Source organism: Miniopterus natalensis, chromosome 1 (genome assembly GCF_054644295.1).
Source record: "Miniopterus natalensis isolate mMinNat1 chromosome 1, mMinNat1.hap1, whole genome shotgun sequence".
NCBI classification, from domain to species: Eukaryota; Metazoa; Chordata; class Mammalia; order Chiroptera; family Miniopteridae; genus Miniopterus; species Miniopterus natalensis.
The window spans coordinates 112,736,092-112,756,230 of NC_142081.1; the positions used below are offsets into that span (position 1 = coordinate 112,736,092).

The 20,139-nt window shown below is 41.6% G+C and overlaps 1 protein-coding gene across 1 annotated transcript in view; it reads left to right on the forward strand.

Moving 5' to 3' along the window:
- The first annotated feature begins 18,106 nt into the window (after positions 1 to 18,106).
- Positions 18,107 to 20,139, forward strand: part of LOC148094325 (cyclin-Y-like protein 1) — a 41,787-nt gene continuing 39,754 nt past the window's right edge. Inside the window, exon 1 of the mRNA XM_087815757.1 lies at positions 18,107 to 18,117. The gene's annotated coding sequence lies outside the window, so the exon portion shown is untranslated. The remainder of the gene's footprint in view (positions 18,118 to 20,139) is intronic.

Here is a 20,139-nt window from a genome sequence, read left to right on the forward strand (position 1 = left end):
TCTGATTCTGTTGATTTGTTTTTGCATTAATGTCTTTACTTAATTTTTCCTCTCCTGTCAAATTAAAATTTCTAGCACCCAAGGAAAAAATTCCATATAGAAACCTTTATCCTCTGTTAATTTGTATGGAAAATGAGTTCTGTCTTCTGATAGTCACAGCTCTCTTGAAGTGTAGGAAACTGGAAGGAGATTTAGGCTGTTTATAAAATAATTGCTTGTGTTCAAAATGTAGGATCTCTGCCCGTTTTTGACTTCCACTAGATGGTGTACTGGGTGCTGCTTTTTAGCGATTTCAGTCACACTTTTTTCATTATGCATTTCACTAACAAAGGTACAAAGGTACTACAACTGTTTCTGTTGTAATTGGGATACAGAGAGAATTGCAATCAAAGATATAGTAAACTTTATTAAATGAGATTATTTGGATGGAAGGAAACGACATCTTAGTTTAAAGTGAAGGAAATTGTCGGTAATTTTAGGAATAATTTCTGCTAAAAAGCTCTCTGGTTCTTGTGGTCAGGAACCCAGACCAGAATGTAGATTTATGGGTTCTTAACATGCATGTAAATTTTTTTTCTTTTTCTTAAATGCTCATTTATATCTTTCTAATCTTTTAGGAGAGCATAATTATTACCCTGCTTCACTTATGAACCCTGCTGATGGTAGGAGCTGTTTCTCAAGCTTGTTTATTCCAATGTTAGGTTGGTGAGGTTGTTAGAAAAGGGAGATGAGCAAACATAGCTGTTGCTTTGATAAAAAGCATTACCCATTTTAGGTATAGAAATGTCAGTGTTAGTGGAGAGTAAGGACTAGGATGTGTGCATCTTGCCAGATGTTTTGCACAAACCACTGGACTACTTATTTATTTATTTATTTATTTATTTATTTATTTATTTATTTATATTGATTTCAGAGAGAGGAAGGGAGAAGGAGAGATAGAAACATCAATGATGAGAGAGTCATTGATCAGCTTCCTGCTACACTCCCCCTACTGGGGGTCGAACCCCTAACCCGGGGAATGTGTCCTGACTGGGAATTGAACCGGAATCTCCAGGTTCATGGTTTGATGCTCATCCAGTGAGCCACACTGATGGCTATTTTATTTTTAATTTATCTTTATTGTTGAAAGTATTACAGATGTCCCCCTTTCCTCCCCCTTAACCCTCCACTCCTCTCCCACCCCCTCCTCAGGCCTTCACCATACAATTGTCTGTGTCCATGGGTTATGCGTATATGCTTATAAGTTCTTTGGGTAATCTCTTCCAAACCGCCCCCCCTTGCCTCTGAAATACGTCAGTCTGTTGCATGCTTCAGTGTCTCTAGGTCTGTATTTTTTTTGTTTCGTTTTGTTTTTTTAAATCTATCTTTATTGATTTCAGAGAGAGGAGAGGAGAGGGAGAGAGAGATAGAAACATCAATGATGAGAGAGTCATTGATCGGCTGCAGCCCACAACCCGGGCATGTGCCCTGACCAGGAATCAAACCCCGATTGCCTGGATCCTAGGTTGATGCTCAACCGCTGAGCCATGGCCCCCCGGTCGGGCTCTAGGTCTGTTTTGTTCATCAGTATATTTTGTTCATTAGATTCCACATATAAGAGTGATCATGTGGTACTTGTCTTTCTCTGGCTTATTTCACTTAGAATAAGAGTCTCCAGGTGCGTCCATGCTGCCTCAAAGGGTAAGAGATGCTTCTTTTTTACAGCTGCGTAGTACTCCATTGTGTAAATATACCAGTTTTACTGTTTTTTAAATATGTTTTTATTGCTTTCAGAGAGAGGAAGTGAGAGGGAGAGAGAGATAGAAATATTAATGATGAGAGAGTCATTGATCGACTGCCTCCTGCATGCCCTTTACTGGGGATTGAGCCTGAAGCCTGGGCATGTGCCCTGACCGGGAATTGAACCAGGGACCTCTTGGTTCACGGGTTGATGCGTGGGTTTCTCTTTTTATGAATTGGCATTTGCATGTTCTTTGCCTCTTGTTTTAGATTTTCTTATCCCCCTCTCTGCTCTTCTGCCCTGATTTACAGGAGTTGTTGTGGGGGTTTTGGGGTATATTTTACATGTTAACCTCATTGAGTTTTAAATGGTGCAAATATCTTCTCTTCATTTTTTGCCTGTTTGTCAAGTTTTCTCTTTGAAATCCTTTAAGGAACAGAATCTTTAATTTAAACAAAAAAAGATCTTTATTGTTGAAAGTATTTCAGATGTCCCCTTTTCCCCTCCCATTGATCTCCTCCACCCCACATCCACCCCACCCCTGGGCCTTCCCTGTACTAATGTCTATGTCCATAGGTTATACATGTCAGCATGTAAGTCCTTTGATTAATCTCTCCCCTCCCACTCCTCCCCCCACCTTCCCTCTGAGATCCCTCAGTCTGTTCTGTGTTTCTGTGTCTCTGGATCTATTTTGTTCATTAGTTTATTTTGTTCATCATATTCCACATATGAGTGAGATCATGTGGTATTTGTCTTTCTCTGACTGGCATAATACTTTCACTTAGCATAGTACTCTACAGCTCCACCCATGCTGGCCCACGGGGTAAGTGCGGGGAGTGGGCTGTAAGCCGGCAAAGCCCTTATAGTCCCAGAGGCGCAGCCAAAGGCTAAGGACGCCTCATTCCCCCGGAATAGGAAACACCGAGTAATGCATACCAAGGTGTGAGCAAACAGGTTTGTCCTCACCTGGGAGCAACCTGGGGAACTGTAGCTGGGGCCAGGCAGAACAAGAACAGTGATATCCTGCGCTAAGAATGATTTGGAGATAATCAAGTGCTGTATAAAATAAAGCTGCAAAGCCTGCTTAGTGTGGCTTGTATGCCATCAGCATGTGGTGAACCTCCTGATCCCACTTTCTGTATCCGTTGTCTTTTTTTCAATCCCCCACCATTCCCACACTCAGCCCGGCGGGAAGGAGTCGCATGGGGCGTGACAGGGAAGAGATCCTTCTTTTTTACAGCTGCACAGTATTCCATGGTACAAATGTCCCACAGCTTTTTTATCCCCTCATTTACTGATGGGCACTTGGGCTGTTTCCAGATCTTAGCTGTTGCAAATTGTGCTACTATGAGCATAGGGGTGCTTAAGTTTGGTGTTTCGGGTTTCTTAGGCTATATTCCTAGAAGTGGGATCACTGGGGCAAATGGCAGGTCAATTTTTAATTTTTTGAGGAACCTCCATACTGTTTTCCGTAGTGGCTGCCCCAGTCTGCATTCCCACCAGCAGTGGGCTAGGGTGCCCTTTCTCCATACCCTCACCAGCACTTGTCTTGTTCCTGTTCTCAGAGGAAATGCTTTTAGTTTTTGCCCATTGAATATGATGTTGGCTGTAGGTCTGTCATGTATGGCCTTTATTATGTTGAGGTATGATTCTCACTTTGCTGAAGTTTTTATTAGAAACAGGTGTTGGATTTTGTCAGATGCTTTTTCTGCATCTGTTGAGACGATCATGATTTTTGTCTTTCAATTTGTTTATATGATGTATCACACATATTGATTTGCGAATATTGTACCAGCCTTGCATCCCTGGAATAAATCCCATGTGGTCATGGTTTATGATCTTTCTAATATATTGCTGTATCTGATTTGCTAATATTTTGTTGAGGATTTTAGCATTTATGCTAATCGAGGATACTGGCCTGTAATTCTCTTTCTTTGTAGTGTCTTTATCTGTTTTTGGAATTAGGCTAATGCGGGCCTTGTAAAAAGAGCTTTGAAGTATTCCTTCCTTTTGGATTTTTTGGAATAGTTCGAGGAGGGTAGGTGTTATTTCTTTTTTGAATGTTTGGTAAAACTCCCCTGTGAAGCTATCCGGACCAGAGCTTATGTGTGCTGGGAGTTTTTTGAGTACTGCTTCAACTTCATCAGCAGTTATTGGCCTATTTAGGTTTTCTGACTCGTCGTGATTGAGTTTTGCAAGGTTGTATGTTTCTAGGAATTTGTCCATTTTATCCAGGTTGTCCAGCTTGGTGGTGTATAGTTGTTCATAATATTTTATTAACAACCCTTTGTATTTCTCTTGGGGCAGTTGTTACTTCACCTCTTTTGTTTTTGTTTATTTGGGTCCTCTCTCTGTTTCTTGATGAGTCTGGCTAAAGGTTCATCAATCTTTTTTATTGGTTCAGAGAACCACCTCTTGGTGTCATTGATCTTTTGTATTGTTTTTTTAGTCTCTGTGTCATTTATTTCTGCTCTGATCTTTATTATTTCCTTCCTTCTACTTACTCTGGGCTTTTCTTGTTCTCTTTGTAAGTCTTTAAGTTGTAGGGTTAGAGAGTCTATTAGAAGTTTTTCCTGTTTTTTGAGGTAGCCTGTAGGACTATGAACTTCCCTCTCAGGACTGTTTTCATTATATCCCATAGATTTGGTGTCATTTGTGTGTGTGTGTGTGTGTGTGTGTGTGTGTGTGTGTGTGTGTGTGTGTGTGTGTGTGTTTAAAATATATCTTCATTGATTTCAGAGAGAGGAACGGAGAGGGGGAGAGAGAGATAGAAACATCAGTGATGAGAGAGTCATTGATCGGCTGCAGCCCACAACCTAGGCATGTGCCCTGTCCAGGAATCGAACCCTGATCGCCTGGATCCTAGGTCGACGCTCAACCGCTGAGCCATGCCCGGCCGGGCAGTGTCATTGTGTGTTTTGATTTTGTTACAGTTAGATCCACCTTTTTTTTCTTTAACTTCCAGGTTTTGTTTAGGAAGTATTTCTTTGTTCTTAGCTAACAAAGATATGTTTCTGTAATTTGTCTCTTCTTGTTTTAATTCTGCAATGGTTTTTGTTTTTATCTTCATTTTTATTACTACAACTTGTTTATAGCTCTTGTTCTCTAGAAGTGTGGTCTTTTTAAAACATATTTAAGCCGTTAGTTTCCAGCGCTGGCTTTACACTAGAATTCAGCTAGGTAGCTTTTAAAAATCATTTGCCCCATGTACTGTAGGTTGACTGAATAGTAGTTCTAGTGAGTAGAACCCAGCAATTGTATTTTTAAAAACCTCCTTTTGTGATACTGATACCCACATTGAAATCGTACATCAAAGATATTTATGTTTTACCAGTAGTCTAAAATTTTTCTCCATTGTCTTGTGCCTTAGATTAATTCCTAAGTATCTCAGTTTTTGTTTCTACTGTGACTTTTTTTGTTGTATTCTCCCCCCATCTAGTATAAGAGAATTCTATTGATATATATGTCCATGTACAGCTATAAATTAATCAGCTAATTAATCAGCTAATCTTTCTATATTTAATATTTTTTGGCCTTGCCGAATTCTTACTGTATTTTAATGGCTAGTGTTTTTTTTTGGATGTTTTATGAAGATGATTATTTCATTTTAAATCATGACTATTTGTCTTTTTTCTTCCAATTCTTATTACCTGTCTTTTGTATTTCCTTGCCTTATTTCATTTGTCTAGACTTGTAGTGATAGCTGAGGAGTTGCATAGATAGTGGCCTCTTGATCACTTTAATACCTTAAAGGGAATTCATCTTGCCCTGGTCAGTGTGTCTCAGTGGTTAGAGCATCCTCCAGAGCACCAAAGGGTTTCGGGTTAAAGTCCTGGCCAGGGCACATACCCAGGGTGCAGGTTCCATCCCCGCTCAGGACGGGTACGGGAGCAACCAATCAATGTTTTTCACATTCACGTTTCTCTCTCCCTCTCCCTTTCTCTCTCTCTACAATAAATGAAAAAATATCCTCAGGTGAGGATTAAAAATAAAGAAAAAACAAAACTTCAACTGTTTTCCAGTGTATTTTATTTAAATTGTTTGATCCACTGTTACATACTTGTTTGGTTATTTTTTTAAATGTTTTTATTAATTTTTAGAGAGAGAGGAAGGGAGAGGGATAGAGAGATAGAAACATCCATGAGAGCGACATCGATCAGCTGCCTCCTGCACGCCCCCAGTGGATCATGCAGGATGGAGCCTGAAACCTGGGCTTATGCCCTGATGGGAATCAAACGGTCCTCTTGGTTCATGGGTCAACGCTCAGTCACTGAGCCACACCGGCTGAGCTTTGTTTGGTTATTTTTTAGGGTAAATTCCTGTAAGTTAATTGGTTGGTTCAAATGGTATAATCACATTTAGAATTTAAGGTGTATGTCATGTGCTTTCTTTTTTAAATTAAAAAATTTTGTTCAATTTGATAATGGATATTTATTTTCATTTTGAAATTTCTTATCTATTAGAAATATATATACCCAAACTCAGAAAAAGAGATAAGTGGTTACCAGAGGCGGGGAAGAGGGGTAAGGGGAAGGTCAGAAGGTACAAGATTCCAGTTAAAGGATACATAAGTCCTGGGGATGTAATGTATAGCATGATGACTTCAGCTCACTCTATAAATTTTTCTTTGTTTGTTTTTTAATTTATCTTTATTGTTGAAAGTATTACCCCCCTCCACTTCGCTCCCACCCCCTCCCCAGGTCTTCACCCTGTTATTAACTGTGTCCATGGGTTATGCACACATGCATATAACTAACTCCTTTGGTTAATCTCTTCCCACCCTCCACCCCCCTTCCCTCTTTCCTCTGAAATATGATTGTCTGTTGCATGCGTCAATATCTCTGGATCTATTTAGTTAGTCAGATTCTCTTGTTCATTAGTTTCTTCTTAAAGAAGACTCTTCAACATTTCCTGTAGTGCTGGTTTGGTGGTGATGAACTCCTTTAGCTTTTTTTTATTTGTGAAGCACTTTATCTGACCTTCAGTTGTAAATGATAGCTTTGCTGGGTAGAGCAATCTTGGTTGTAGTTCCTTGTTTTTCATCACTTTGAATATTTCTTGCCACTCCCCTCTGGCCTGCAAAGTTTCTGTTGAGAAATCAGCTGACAGTTGTATGGGTGCTCCCTTGTAGGTAAATAACTGCTTTTCTGTAGCTGTTTTTAAGATTCTGTCTTTGTCTTTAAACTTTGGCCTTTTAATTATGATGTGTCTTGCTGTGGGCCTCTTTGAGTTCCTCTTGTTTGGGACCCTCTGTGCTTCCTGGACTTGTAAGTCTATTTCTTTCCCCAGGTAGGGGAAGTTTTCTGTCATTATTTTTTCAAGTAGGTTTTCAATTTCTTGCTCTTTCTTCTCCTTCTTGCACCCCAATAATACAATGTTGGGCCTCTTGAAGTTGTCCCAGAGGCTCCTTATACTATCTTCCTATTTCTGGATTCTTTTTTCTTTTTGCTCTTCTGTTTGGGTGTTTTTTGTTTCCTCAGGTTCCAAATTGCTGATTTGATTCTCAGCGCCCTCTACTGTTGGTTCCATGTAAATTATTCTTCACTTCAGTTTGTGTAGCCTTCATTTCAAATTGGTACTTTATTATGTCATCTGTTTTCTCAGTTATTTTCGTAATAAGATGCTTTGGCATCCTTATAAACAAAATTCTGAACTCTGTATCTGTTAGCTTGTTTGGATCTATTTCATTTAGTTCCTGTTCTAGAGATTTCTATTCTTTCCTTTGTGATGTTTCTATGCCTCCACATTTTGGCTGATTCCAGGTGCTCGTTTCTATGTATTAGGTAGAGCTGGTATGTCTCCTGGAATTTGTAGAGCGGCTTTGTGTAGTAGGTGTCCTGTGGTGTCAAGTGACTCAGCTTCCCCAGTCACCTGAGCTGGGCCTTCTAGGTGCTCCCCTGTGTGGGGTGTGTGCACTGTCCTGTTGTAGTTGAGCCTTGGTTGCTATTGGCGTCACTGGGAGGAATTGAACCCAGGGCCAGTCAGCTGTGAGGACCAGCAGCAACTACAGCCAAAGAGCTGCTGTGCTGGAGACACCCCTATGGAGCAGGATTTACTTCAGTGGAGTTTTGGTGTTCACCAAGTGCACCCCTTGAGTGTGTCACTCGTGGATTTGGCAGGGTTGTAATCCAGTGTGCTCGAGTCTGATAACCCGGTGCACTGTCTCTGGGGCCTCCCAGGAGGTGCAGAGTCAGCTTGTGCCAGTGCCTTGCCCAGGGCCACCCAGCTTGAACTACACAGCAAACCATAGTTGGCTGCTACTTGTGCTGGGCTTGGCGTTGTCCAGGAGAGGCCAAGCTATGAGCCAATGCAGGCTGCCGCTAGTGCCAGGCCGGGGCGGCTTATCAGGCCGTATGGTGCCCGCTGCTGCTTGTTTGAGAGATTTTAGGAAAGTCCTAAGCATGAGGCTCGAGAGGCCACTTGCACAGCAGAGCCTGGAAACGGCCTGGATGAGGTTGCAGGTGGGGGGGCGGGGCCTCTGGGAATCATGGGCGGGGCCAAAGGTGGGAGTCAGGTGCTGGCGACTCAAATATGGCGCCTGCCTGCCGGCTGTGTGGGGAGGACTCGGCAAAGGAGCAGTGGCCTCTGCAGCTCTTCTGCCTGGGAGGAAGCCGCCCCTCCACCTCTCGCCCGGATCTCAGGCAGGTTAGTTCCTCCCCGAGTGTCCCAGGTCCTTTCAGGCTGCTGCCCGGCGCTGGGCTCAGAGGGAGCGTCCGGGTGAGTCCGTGCCGGGCCCTTTAGGAGGAGCTGCTGGGGCTCCCGCAGCCCCTGCCACCCTCAGCGACAGTTCCCCCTGGTTTCACAGCTGAAGGTGTGGGGACGTCTCCGCCTGGCCCTGGAGCCCTGGGCTGGGGGCCTGCTGTGGGGCTGGGACCCTTCCCTCCTCCCTCCTGCGGGAAACCTTCCGACCGAGACGTCCCTCCCGGTTTAAACCGGGCCCCGGGTGTGGGCCCGCGGTCGCGTCTCCGTGTCGCTGTGTCTCCCCCATCTGCCCGCATCTCCGCCCTCCTACCGGGCTCAGTGCTTCTTCAGTTCCCTGGTTGGGGGCTTCTGTGCAGCTGGATTTGAGGAGGCTCTGAGTGAGGGCGGGTCTGTGTGTTAGTTGTAATGTTAATGCGGGGGGGGGCAGCTGTTATACCTACGGCGCCCTCTGGTTTTTTCTCCCACTAACATGGTTTTAATTTCAAAAGTTCTATCTATGTTTCCTGAACGTTCCTGCTTTATAGCATCCTGTTCTTGTAGTCGTATCTTTGCATTGTCTCTATAAATTTAAAAAACTTTTTTTGCTTTGTCTTTTTGTATCTATATGAGATGCTAGCTAAATTTATAGCAGTAATCATTTCACAATATATGTAAATCAAACCATTACAGTGTACACTTTAAACTTATACAGTGATGGATATCAGTCAGTTATATCTTAAAACGGAAACAATTGTTTAGGCACCAACATTTCCATCTGAAGTTGACAATTGCTTTTGTTAGCATGACTTTAATTTCCCTTTTTAAAATTGAAATTATCGCGCCCCCTGCTGATTTTGAAAGGAATTGCTGAATAGTTACACAGTGGTACTTCGGTTTTCGACTGTTTGTGTTAATGAACATTTCGGTTTACGAACCCCGTAATCCCAGAAGTAAATGCTTCGGTTTTCGAACGTTTCAGAACTCAAACGGTCTTCCGGGACAGATTACATTCGGAAACCACTGTATCCAGGTATGATTAAGGGACTGTATCCACGCATAATCCAGACTTTGATTTCACTCATATGATGGTCCTGTTTGCTTACACTGCTCCTGTGACAGTGGGATGACAGACATGCAGTTAAACCCATATTTGAAGCAGGCAGAGGAACTAGAGTGAGCAAATACACAGACGTGAAACAGTGGTGTTCAGGGCTCTGCAGGTAGTTCTATAGAAAATTTGAGGGAGGGTGTCAGTGTGATTTTTGCAATGAAAGACACTGGAGAGGAGCCCTGGCTGGGTGGCTCAGTTGGTTGGGGCGTCATCCTGTACACCAAAAGGTGGTGGCCTCGATTCCTGGTGGGGGCACATACCCAGGTTGTGGGTTTGATCCCTGGTTGGGAAGCATTTGGAAGGCAACTGATTGATGTTTCTCATATCTCTTTCTCATCTCTCTCTCCCCTTTCCTCTTTCCAAAATTAAACAAACAAACAAACAAAATGGACAGGATAGAGGGCATGAGTGATTTTTAAGGAATTTTCACTTTGGCATGAGTGCTGAGTCATGGCTTTATTTAAAGTAGTAAAGTGGTCATTTAAGTAGCTTAGAAAGAGGATGCTGGCAGCAGTGTGCAGGAGGGGTTGGAGGTAGGGACAGACCAATTTGAGGGTCACTGCATTTGCTAAGTGGCTGATACCAGAGAGACGCACAGCTCTGAGGTAGGAGAGGCTGGGAGACATGGAAGTTCTTTTCCAAAAACTTACAAAGTTGCAGGTATCATTGCTCTGCGTCCCTAATTACTTCAGCAAGCATCTCTTCAAAATAAGGACAGCAGGGGGAGATGTTCCTGGAGATAAAATCAGGAAAGTTAGGTTTTGGTATTAAGGGTAATGGGTTCTTTTATGTCCATGTTGATGTTTCTCATATCCAGTAAGAGAATCCACGTTGGCACAGAGTCTTGGTTTACTGTTAGTAATTTATGGTTATATGGTATTTTTCTCTTCTGAGAGTTTAAGAGATGGATATATGGTAAATGCTAATACATTTGAAATAGAAACTTAAAAAAGTTTAGAAAACATTTGTAATCAGAAAAAATGTCAAATACGCACAGTGGTTAAAGAGAACAGTGTTCTTGGCTGAGGCAAAGGCCCGGGCCAGGCTTCTGCGTGGGAGGAGGACAGGTGATTACAGAGGAGCTGACCCGCCTTTTCCCAAAAGGAGGAAGGGCCAGGCTCGTGGGTCATGTTGAAGGCCCATCTTGGCGGAAATTGGTGTGAGAAAGCAGCTGTGCAGCGAGCACCGGTATGATCCAGCCCATGGCTGATGGAGAGAGGGAGCCGCAGCAGCCAACTGGGACTAGTTTGGGGGGGAGGGTGGTGGTGGGGAGAGCAGGAAGCAGGACATGCCAAAGGGCACTGGGCATAGATGCTCCCCTTTTAGTATCTTTAACTAGTAAGGAATCTGGCTACTATACCTTTGGTCTAATAAGTATTTTACATTATGATTAATGAGATTTGTAACTCTTCCTCGGGAGGATAATATTATTGTCGCTAAAATTAGAGATTCTGGTTCATTCAGTCAACAAATACTTAGAGGGGAGAGGGACTGGGGTGGAGATAAAATCAGGAAAGTTAGGTTTTGGTATTAATGGGGGGGAAATGGGACATCTGTAATACTTTCAACAATAAAGAAAAACTTAAAAAAAATAAGATAAAAGTGGAAAAAAATAGTTATGGAGCCATTTATTCTTTTGGCAAGCACTATTCTAAGACTAGGAATTCAGCAGTGAGCCACACAAACTCCCGGCCTTTGTGTGTCATTCGAGCAGGAAAGGCAGTACACAAGATAAATGAAATACATGTAGCATATTAGATTGTGATAAGCACTAAGAAGAAACATTAAGTGAGGGTGGGGTGTGTGTATGTGTGTAAATTTTAGGTAAGGAGGCCAAGGGACTCCATTAAGATGCCAATGGCGGAAAGTCCTGTGAAACCAGAACCACTGTAGCCGTGTTGATGTGCACAGAGTTTTTGTGGTTTGCCATTTCTTGTGTGGGTCTGTCTCCTCTTAAGAATGTGTGAATGTGGCCTTGGCTGGCGTAGGTCAGTTGATTGGAGCAGCCTCCTGTACACCGAAAACGGCGGCAGGTTTGATTCCCAGTCTGAGCACACACCCAGGTTGAGGGTTTGATCCCCAGTCAGGGTACATATGGGAGGCAACTGATCTATGTTTCTCTCTCCCTTTCTCTGAAATCAATTTTTAAAAAAAGAATGTATGAATATGAAGTAACTTAGAACTGGCTTCCATATGGCTTTTATTTTTTTTGTTCCTGCATACACTTGTTTTTTCCAGTCTGATGTCTCTTCTAACCCAAAATTTCCTGACATAAATTAATTGTAAAGAGTTTCTCCTTATCACATTGTATCTTTCCAGAGTGTGCTAATATAAGACAGCGTGTCTGGATGTACACTGAAAGGCTTTAAGTAGTTCTGTGAAATGTTCTTTTATGTAAATGTTTCTCATGATTTGTTTTTTAAAAAATTTTAATATAAATTTCCCTAAATCTTCACTTGAGGATATTTTTTCCATTGCTTTTCAGAGAGAGTGGAAGGGAGGGAGAGAGAAACATCCATGTGAAAGAGACACATCGATTGATTGCCTCCCACAGGTCTCCCACTGGGACCAGGGATCGAGCCTGCAATGGAGGTGTGTGCCCTTGGCTGGAATCAAGCCCGGCGCCCTTCCGTCCGCAGGCCGATGCTCTAACCACTGCGCCAAACAGGCTGGGGCTCACTTGGTGTTTGAACAATGATTGACATGTTGCCTTCCTTAGCAACTTACTTTTTGTTCCATCTTCACATGCAACCTTGGAAATGTTAACTTTCCCCTTTCCATTTATTTGTTTCACTTTGGAAGGGAAGACAGTCCTTCTCAGAGCTGTGATATGCAAATTAAAAATTTGAACGTATACTCAATAGATTCCAGCAGTAAATATTAATGAAGATTAAGTTGACATAGTTGAAGAAAGTAACATTTAAAGGTATATGACTAATGAAGTACTCAAAGTAACTTTTGGGTATAGCTGACTTCAAATATAAGATTCTTTACTATTTAATACATGAAGTCCCAAAACAGGACTGACTTTGTTTTAGTTAATTTAGGATTCCCTATTTTTATGTATAATATAACATTAGGGTTTTGAGTTGTACTTTTAAGGAGCATATTTCCTTTTGTTTTCAGCTTTGGAAATCATTAAGGAAGATGAGTATGTTTGAATCTGGGCAACATGAACATACACTCTCATGCCAGAGGACAGCCTACCGTGGATGAAAACCTAACTTGGTATACAATTGTTTATATTATAAATGAACAGTGCTTTTAGATTATGTATTATCCTTTATTGCTCTCTACAACAGCTTTAAAAAATACATATGTAAATATGCATCAACAACCATTGTGTATTACATTTAGTTTGCCTCTTTAGTGTTGTCCTTAATGAAAAAATATAGTTAACTTTGGCGTTATGATATAATTAATATACAACAAGAACTGATTTTTGGAAAGCTTATTTTTTGATAGCTATGTTGTAGGGCCTAAGAAACTGACAAAACTGAACAATTTGCATGACTTCTGTTACCTAGTCAGTAAACACATGAAATCATGTTTATAAATATCCAGATTCATTGCAGATGTTGTTAGTAAGACACATTTTTTAGGAACCATTGTGTTGAACCACACAATACTGAGTAAATAACAATGTCAATACTTAAATGACTTATATTATTTAAAAATTATACCATTGAGTTTTGCAAATAATCAGCGTGTCAGGATGGGCTGGATTGTGCTTCGGTAGCAAACAATTGCAACAACAGAAACTTTGTTGGGTAACATCATTTAACACAAATAGAAAAACTTCCAAAAAAAAAAATTGTTAATTAAGTTCACTACATTATACTCTTTGGTATAGCAGTTGGGTTGTCATTCATAATTGGTAGTGATGGTTAAAACCATTTATTATACCCCAAATTTATAGCATAATTGGCTGGTGTTAATACCTCTCTGACAAAGTGTTTATTTGTGCTTCTAAACACAACAGTGATTTATGTGTTTCAAACTTGAGTTTCAAGACAGCTATACACACCTACTATAAAGGCTGGCTTGTGTTTGCAACTATTGCTTAAATCGATTTGCTTTCCCATCTTTGATAATTAAGCTTTCCAATCTTTGATAATAATCTCTGGATTATTGGGCAACTATTCTGGCTAGTAGTTTATAGTAATTTCATTTCTTTCTTTATCTGTTTTCAAGTGTTGCGCTCATTTTTAGAAAATAATTGTGGTAAAAAGTGTATAACATAAAATATACCATATTAACCATTTTTAAGTGTACAGGTCAGTAGTCTTAAGTATATTCCCATGCAACAGCTCTCCAGAACTCTTTTTTAAAACCTTTTTATTATTGAGAGTATTACAGATGTCCCCCTCTTCTTCCCCTGCTATTGCCCCCCTTTACCCGGACCCCACCCCAACCCACCCCAGGCCTTCACCACCTGATTTATTGTCTGTGTCCCTGTATGCATATAAGTTCTTTGGTTAATCTCTTTCTATCCCACCTCCCCCTTTCCCTCTGAAATTCGTCAGTCTGTTCCATGTTTCCATGCCTCTGGTTCTATTTTATTTATCATTTTATTTTGTTCATTAGATTCCTTGTTTGTTTATTTTGATTTTTATATTGTTGATAGATATGTATTGCCATTTTATTCATATCTTTTCTTTTTTAAATTTTCTTCTTAAAGAAGACCCCTTAACACTTCATGTAATACTGGTTTGGTGGTGATAAACTTCTTTAGCTTTTTCTTGTCTGTGAAGCTCTCTATCTGACCTTCCATTCTAAATGATAGCTTGGGTGGGTAGAGCAATCTTGGTTGAAGGTCCTTGCTTTTTATCACTTTGAATATTTCTTGCCAGTCCCTTCTGGCCTGCAAGGTTTCTGTTGAGAAATCAGCTGACCATCATGTGGGTGCTCCCTTGTAGGTAACTAACTGCTTTTCTCTTAACTGCTTTTAAGATTTTCTCTTTGCCTGTAACCTTTGGCACTTTAATTATGATGTGTCTCGGTGTCACCTCTTTGGGTTCATCTTGTTTGGGACTCTGTACTTCTTTCATTTCTAACTGGCCTTTTTTTTTTTTTTTATTGATTTCATTAAAAGGAAGGGAGAGAGAGAAACATCAATGATGAAAGAGAATCATTGATCGTCTCCCTTCTGCACACACTCTACTGGGGATCAAGCCCACAACCTGGGCGTGTGCCCTGACTGGGAATCAAATTGTGACCTCCAGGGTCATGGCTCGACACTCAGTCACTGAGCCACACTGGTTGGGCTCATTGATGTTCTCACTAAGTTCCCTGAAGTTCTCACTAAGTTTTTTAAAGGTCTCATTTAGTTCCTTGAGCATCGTTATAACCATTGTTTTGAACTCTGTACCCAGGAGATAGCTTGCTTACGTTTCATTTAGCTCTTTTTCTAGAGATTTCTTCTGTTCTTTCATTTGGGACATGTTTCTTTGTCTTCACATTTTAGCTGATTCACTGTGTTTGTTTCTATGTATTAGGTAGAGCTGAAAGGTGTTCTGGAATTGGTAGAGTAGCCTTGTGTCCTTTAGGTGCCCTGTAGGGCCCAGTGCCTCAGCCTCCCCAGTCACCTGAGCTGGGCACTCTAGGTGTGCCCCTGTGTGTGCTTTGTACACTGTCCTGTTGTAGTTGAGTCTTGATTACTGTTGCCATCAGTGGGAGGGATTGACCCCCACGCCAATTGGCTGTGAAGACCAGCTGTGACTACAGTGGAAGAGCTGCTATGCAGGAGATACCTCTTTGGAGCAGGACTTAATTCAGTGGGCCTTTGGTGTTCACCGAGTCTGCCCCTTGAGTGTGCTGCTCCTGGATGTGGTAGGGTTGTAATCTGGTCTGAAGCTGACTACGGGGTGCACTATCTTTGGGGCCACCTGGGAGGTGCAAAGTCAGCTACCTCCTGTGCTCTGCCTGGGACCACCTGGCTCAAGCTACAGAACGATCTGCAGAGTGATCTGCAGGTGCTGGTACTTGTGTTGGGCTTGGAGGTCCCTAGGAGAGGCCAAGCTATGAACCAAGGCCTGCTGCCCCTAGTGCTGGGCCTAGGACCACTTAGCAAGAGGTATGGGGCAGGCTGAGGCCATCTGCTGTTTGTTTGAGATATTTTAGGAAAGTCTGAAGCCTGAGCTAGGACAGGCTATTCCTATGGAAAAACCACTGCAAATTGGGTTGGGTTGCAAATTGGATAGGGTGGGGTCTCTGGGAATCACCAGCCAGGGGTGGTGAACAGTGTGGGCCAGGTTGATGGAGTCTCAGATATGGCGACTGCCTGAAGGCACTGTGGAGGGGAGGTGTCAGCAAAGGAACAGTGACCTCTGCCAGCACTTTTGTCTGGGAGAAAGCTGCCCCCCAATTCTTACTGAGGTCAGACAATTTAGTTCCCCTCTGTATGTCCCTGGTGCCTTTCAAGCTACTGTCCCAGTGCCGGAGCTCAGAGGGAGTGAATCTGAGTAAGTAAGTCTGTGTGGGCCCTGTAAGAGGAACTGCCTGGGACTCCAGCAGCCTTGGTCTCACTTAGCCCCAATCCCTGATGGTTTTTACAGTCAGAATTTGGGGACTTCTCTTGCTGGCACTGAAACCCTGGACTGAGGAGTCTGGAGTGGGACTGGGACCCCTTGATCCTCATGGGGGGACCTCCACAGCCAAGGTATCCCTCTTGATTAAAAAATATGCCACACGTGGGTGTCAGACCACCCCTCCTACCAGTCTCAGTGTGGCTGCTGCTTTAATTCTCTAGTTCTAGGACTTCCATTCAGCCAGATTTCAGATGGTTCTGAACGGTAGTTCTGTGGTTTAGTTGTAATTTGTATGTGGTTGTGGGAGGAGGCGAGTCCAGTGTTTCCCTACACCCCCGTCTTGGCCTTCCATCGTCCTGTGATCTCCAGAACTTGCTTATACTGTAACATTGAAACTCTATACCTAATAAACAACTCCCATTTTTCCCATCCCTTAGCCCTTGGCAACCCACCATTCTACTTTCTGTTTATATGAGTTTGATTACTTTAGATACCTCATCTAAGTAGAATCACACAGTAGTTTTCTTTTTGTGCCTGCCTTATTTCACGTAGCATCATGTCTAGGTTTATCCATTCTGTAGCATGTCACAGGATTTCCTTTTTTATTTTTATTTTTATTTATTTATTTATTTTTTAAATATATCTTTATTGATTTCAGAGAGAGGAAAGGAGAGGGAGAGAGAGAGATAGAAACATCAGTGATGAGAGAGAGTCATTGATCGGCTGCAGCCCACAACCGGGGCATGTGCCCTGACCGGGAATCGAACCCTGATTGCCTGGATCTTAGGTGGACACTCAACTGCTGAGCCATGCCCAGCCGTGCTTTACTATCTATTTTGAATAATAGCCTTGCTGGATAGAGTATTCTTGGTTTCAGATCCTTGTTTTGCATTACCTTGAATACTTGATGATACGGAGTTCAGAATACTGATTATAATGATGCTCCACAGCATGAAAAAAGATATAGAAACTATGAAGGAAATTGAAAATGACATAGTAGAAATAAAAAATAAAAAAAACATTGGAAGGAATGAACAGCAGATTAGGGGAAGCTGAGGATCAGATCAGCAAATTAGAGGACAGGGTGGAAAAAAATCACACAATTAGAGAACCCAAAGAAAACACAATTAAAAAACAGGAGTATAGTTTAAGAGAGCTGTGGAACAACATGAAACGTAACAATATTTGCATCATAGTGGTTCCAGAAGAGGTTGAACCTAAGCAAAGGTTAGAGAACCTGTTTGAAGAAATAATGGCAGAATATTTCTCTAACCAATGAAAGAAAAAGTCACACAAGTTTAGGAGGCACAGAGAGTCCCAAGCAAGAAGAACCCAAAGGGGCCCACACCCAAACACATAATTAAAATGCCAAAAATCCCAGGTAAAGGGAGAATGTTAGTGGCAGCAAGAGGAAAAAAAGCTGTTAACTACAAAGGAGCTCCCATAAGGCTGTCAGCTGATTTCTCATCATAAACTCTACAGGCCAGCAGGTTATTTCTTTTAAAGGGGGTATATTAAAGCCAGCTAGATACCATTAAATATGTGATGCACATACACCTCACTGAACTCACCAGAGAGACGAAGGGCATTTTTTCTACTGATACTTCTTTAATATACTAACTGAACACCTAAAAGGAAGTGAAAAGGAAGGAAAGGAAAAAGAGAAAGCCCTCCTCTAACACTGGAAGCCTATCTTAGAACTGGCCTCATGAAATGCCCCGAGATTTGGGACTATAATCACAGTGGACCTTTGGGGCTGACACTGACCTGTCCAATAAACATTAATGCCCTGATGGTCTGGCAAACGAACACCCTTATTATTTTTTCAGAGCATCATATCAAATAAATTAAAATTCTCATGTCAATTGACTCACTTGGCAGAAAGAAACCTACATGCTATGAGAAGACAGAAGATGGGAAAAGAGTTCAGAAGGCTTGGAAAGAGACAGGTTGGAAGAGGCACTGGACAGTTCACTAAAATGTGAATATCAACATCATCGAATGCCCTACTTCCTAACAAATCCGGATTATAATTTTCTGAAGTTGGGAATGAGAGTTGTTCCCCATCAAATCAGGTATGGTAATTCTTAGCATTTTTGTTTATATATGCCTTTGAGAATAAGATGATGATGATGCAGTCAGCCCTGGAAAAATGTGCATGTTACTTACACGCAAAATCCTCTTCTGTAAGAACCACTAGTTATAATACTCAGGCTGGACCCCTATTAGTCTCAATACCCATGTTCTATGTAATCCTGATTATTTGACTGCAGGAGAATCTTTCTTCTATGTAACCTAGTTTCATTCTATAGCTTAAACCCCTCTCCACTGTTCCTGTCCTGTTTGCTTCAGAAAAGACTATTACAGACCTGCTGGTATAAATTTTTCACTTATGCTTACAAAGGGCTATGAAATTTTATCATGATTATTCCTGAAGTTGAAACTTTTCTAATCTTTTCTTACATATTGTGGCATAGAGTGCTAGTTACTTTCCAATAATCAGTTTTGTCTTCTGTCTTAGTTATATGATTATATATTTTGAGCCTCTCTTGCAGCTAGGTGTGGCCATGTGACTAGTCTTTAAGGCAGTAATATATAAGCATTGTGCTATGTGGATATTCTGGAAAAAAATGTCCCTTATCATTTTGCCCTGCTGTCTGTAATGAAGACAGAATAGCTGGAGATCAATAGCCATCCTGAGCCATGAGTTTGTGGTGTGATGGGCAACACTGTGTGTTGACCCTTCTACTAGAAATAAATTTTATGACAATAGGCACCTTGTTTATCTTGGTCAAAGCAACATCCCCAGAACCTAAGAATGCATGTAGGCTGTTGTAAAGGCTCAGGTATTGAATGGTATTGAATGAGTGAGTGAATGAGTTCACACCAGACCATGTTAAACAATGATCATAAAGTCCTCACCGGAGATATTCAGCCATCAGGAGCAAAACCAAGGTCTCTGATTCTGTCACAAAATCAAACTCTGCCCTAACTCAAATCATATCACTCCTATTAGCTTCCTTTTGCTCTCCCTGATTTGCTACTGTTATAGAAGTAGAGGATTTTTTTCTTACTGCTCTGCAGTGTTTCCTTCAAACAAAATCTTGTAAAATCTACTTTCTTGATAATTCTTTCTATTAGTTTTTGGCTTAGCAAGTTTAAAATTCTTTAATATTCAAGGTCATGCATTTCTTTTTGTGTGGATCTGTTGATAAATGCAGGCGCTACTTTGTCACATAATCTTAGGCATCCATCAAGTGTACAAGAGTCATCCAGAATGGTATCTAATGACATTCCTAGGACATTAGACAATAATATTATCACCATGAAATTCGGTCACTAGGTCCTAAGGATTTAACTCCATGTTGTTTACTGAAACTGAACTTCATCGAGCTCTTCCCACTCCACTGTGGTCTCCACATTTTAATATGTCACTAGTTCTTGTCACTAAACCTTACTTACATCTTGTAAACTATTAAATATTAATAGTCTCTGCTTCCCTGATTTTTGAGCTGACCTTTCCCTCCTGCTGTCCTTTTAATAAAGGGGAACACTCCCTCTGCTCCTTTTTATTTTTTTTGGCACATATGTGATTAAAGGGCTTGTAAATGTTCACACTTTTTTCAATTACATGTCATTGTTTCTTAAAATTTTCTCTACTCTTCTCCAAAAGTTGGTGCTATTCCTGTTAATTATTTGGGGAAATAATTAGATTTCTCTTCTACTTCTGTGACATCTGTTTATAGTAGAGCTCCTTGGTTTTGCTCAAAGTTCTTTTGAGCCCGCCCACCTTTGAGGAAAGATATTATTTGGGTATTGTTGGGTACTTTCAGCTTTTCTAAAGTGCACACTTCTGGACACCTCACCCTCTCCTTCTCAGGGGCTTTCCCTGTAGGAGCCTATTAAAATAAAGACAGACAGAGGTCATCTGACGAGCTCTTCCTAAGTCTCCCCTCTACCAGCAATGTCACTGTGGCTGCACAGGTCTGCTCCCTCCTGGCCTCTCCGTCCTTCCAGAGCTCATGCGTCCCTGCTCTGGGTGCATCCCTCCTGCTCACGGGGGCCTTGCTCCCTTCATTCCCCCGGCTCCTCTAACT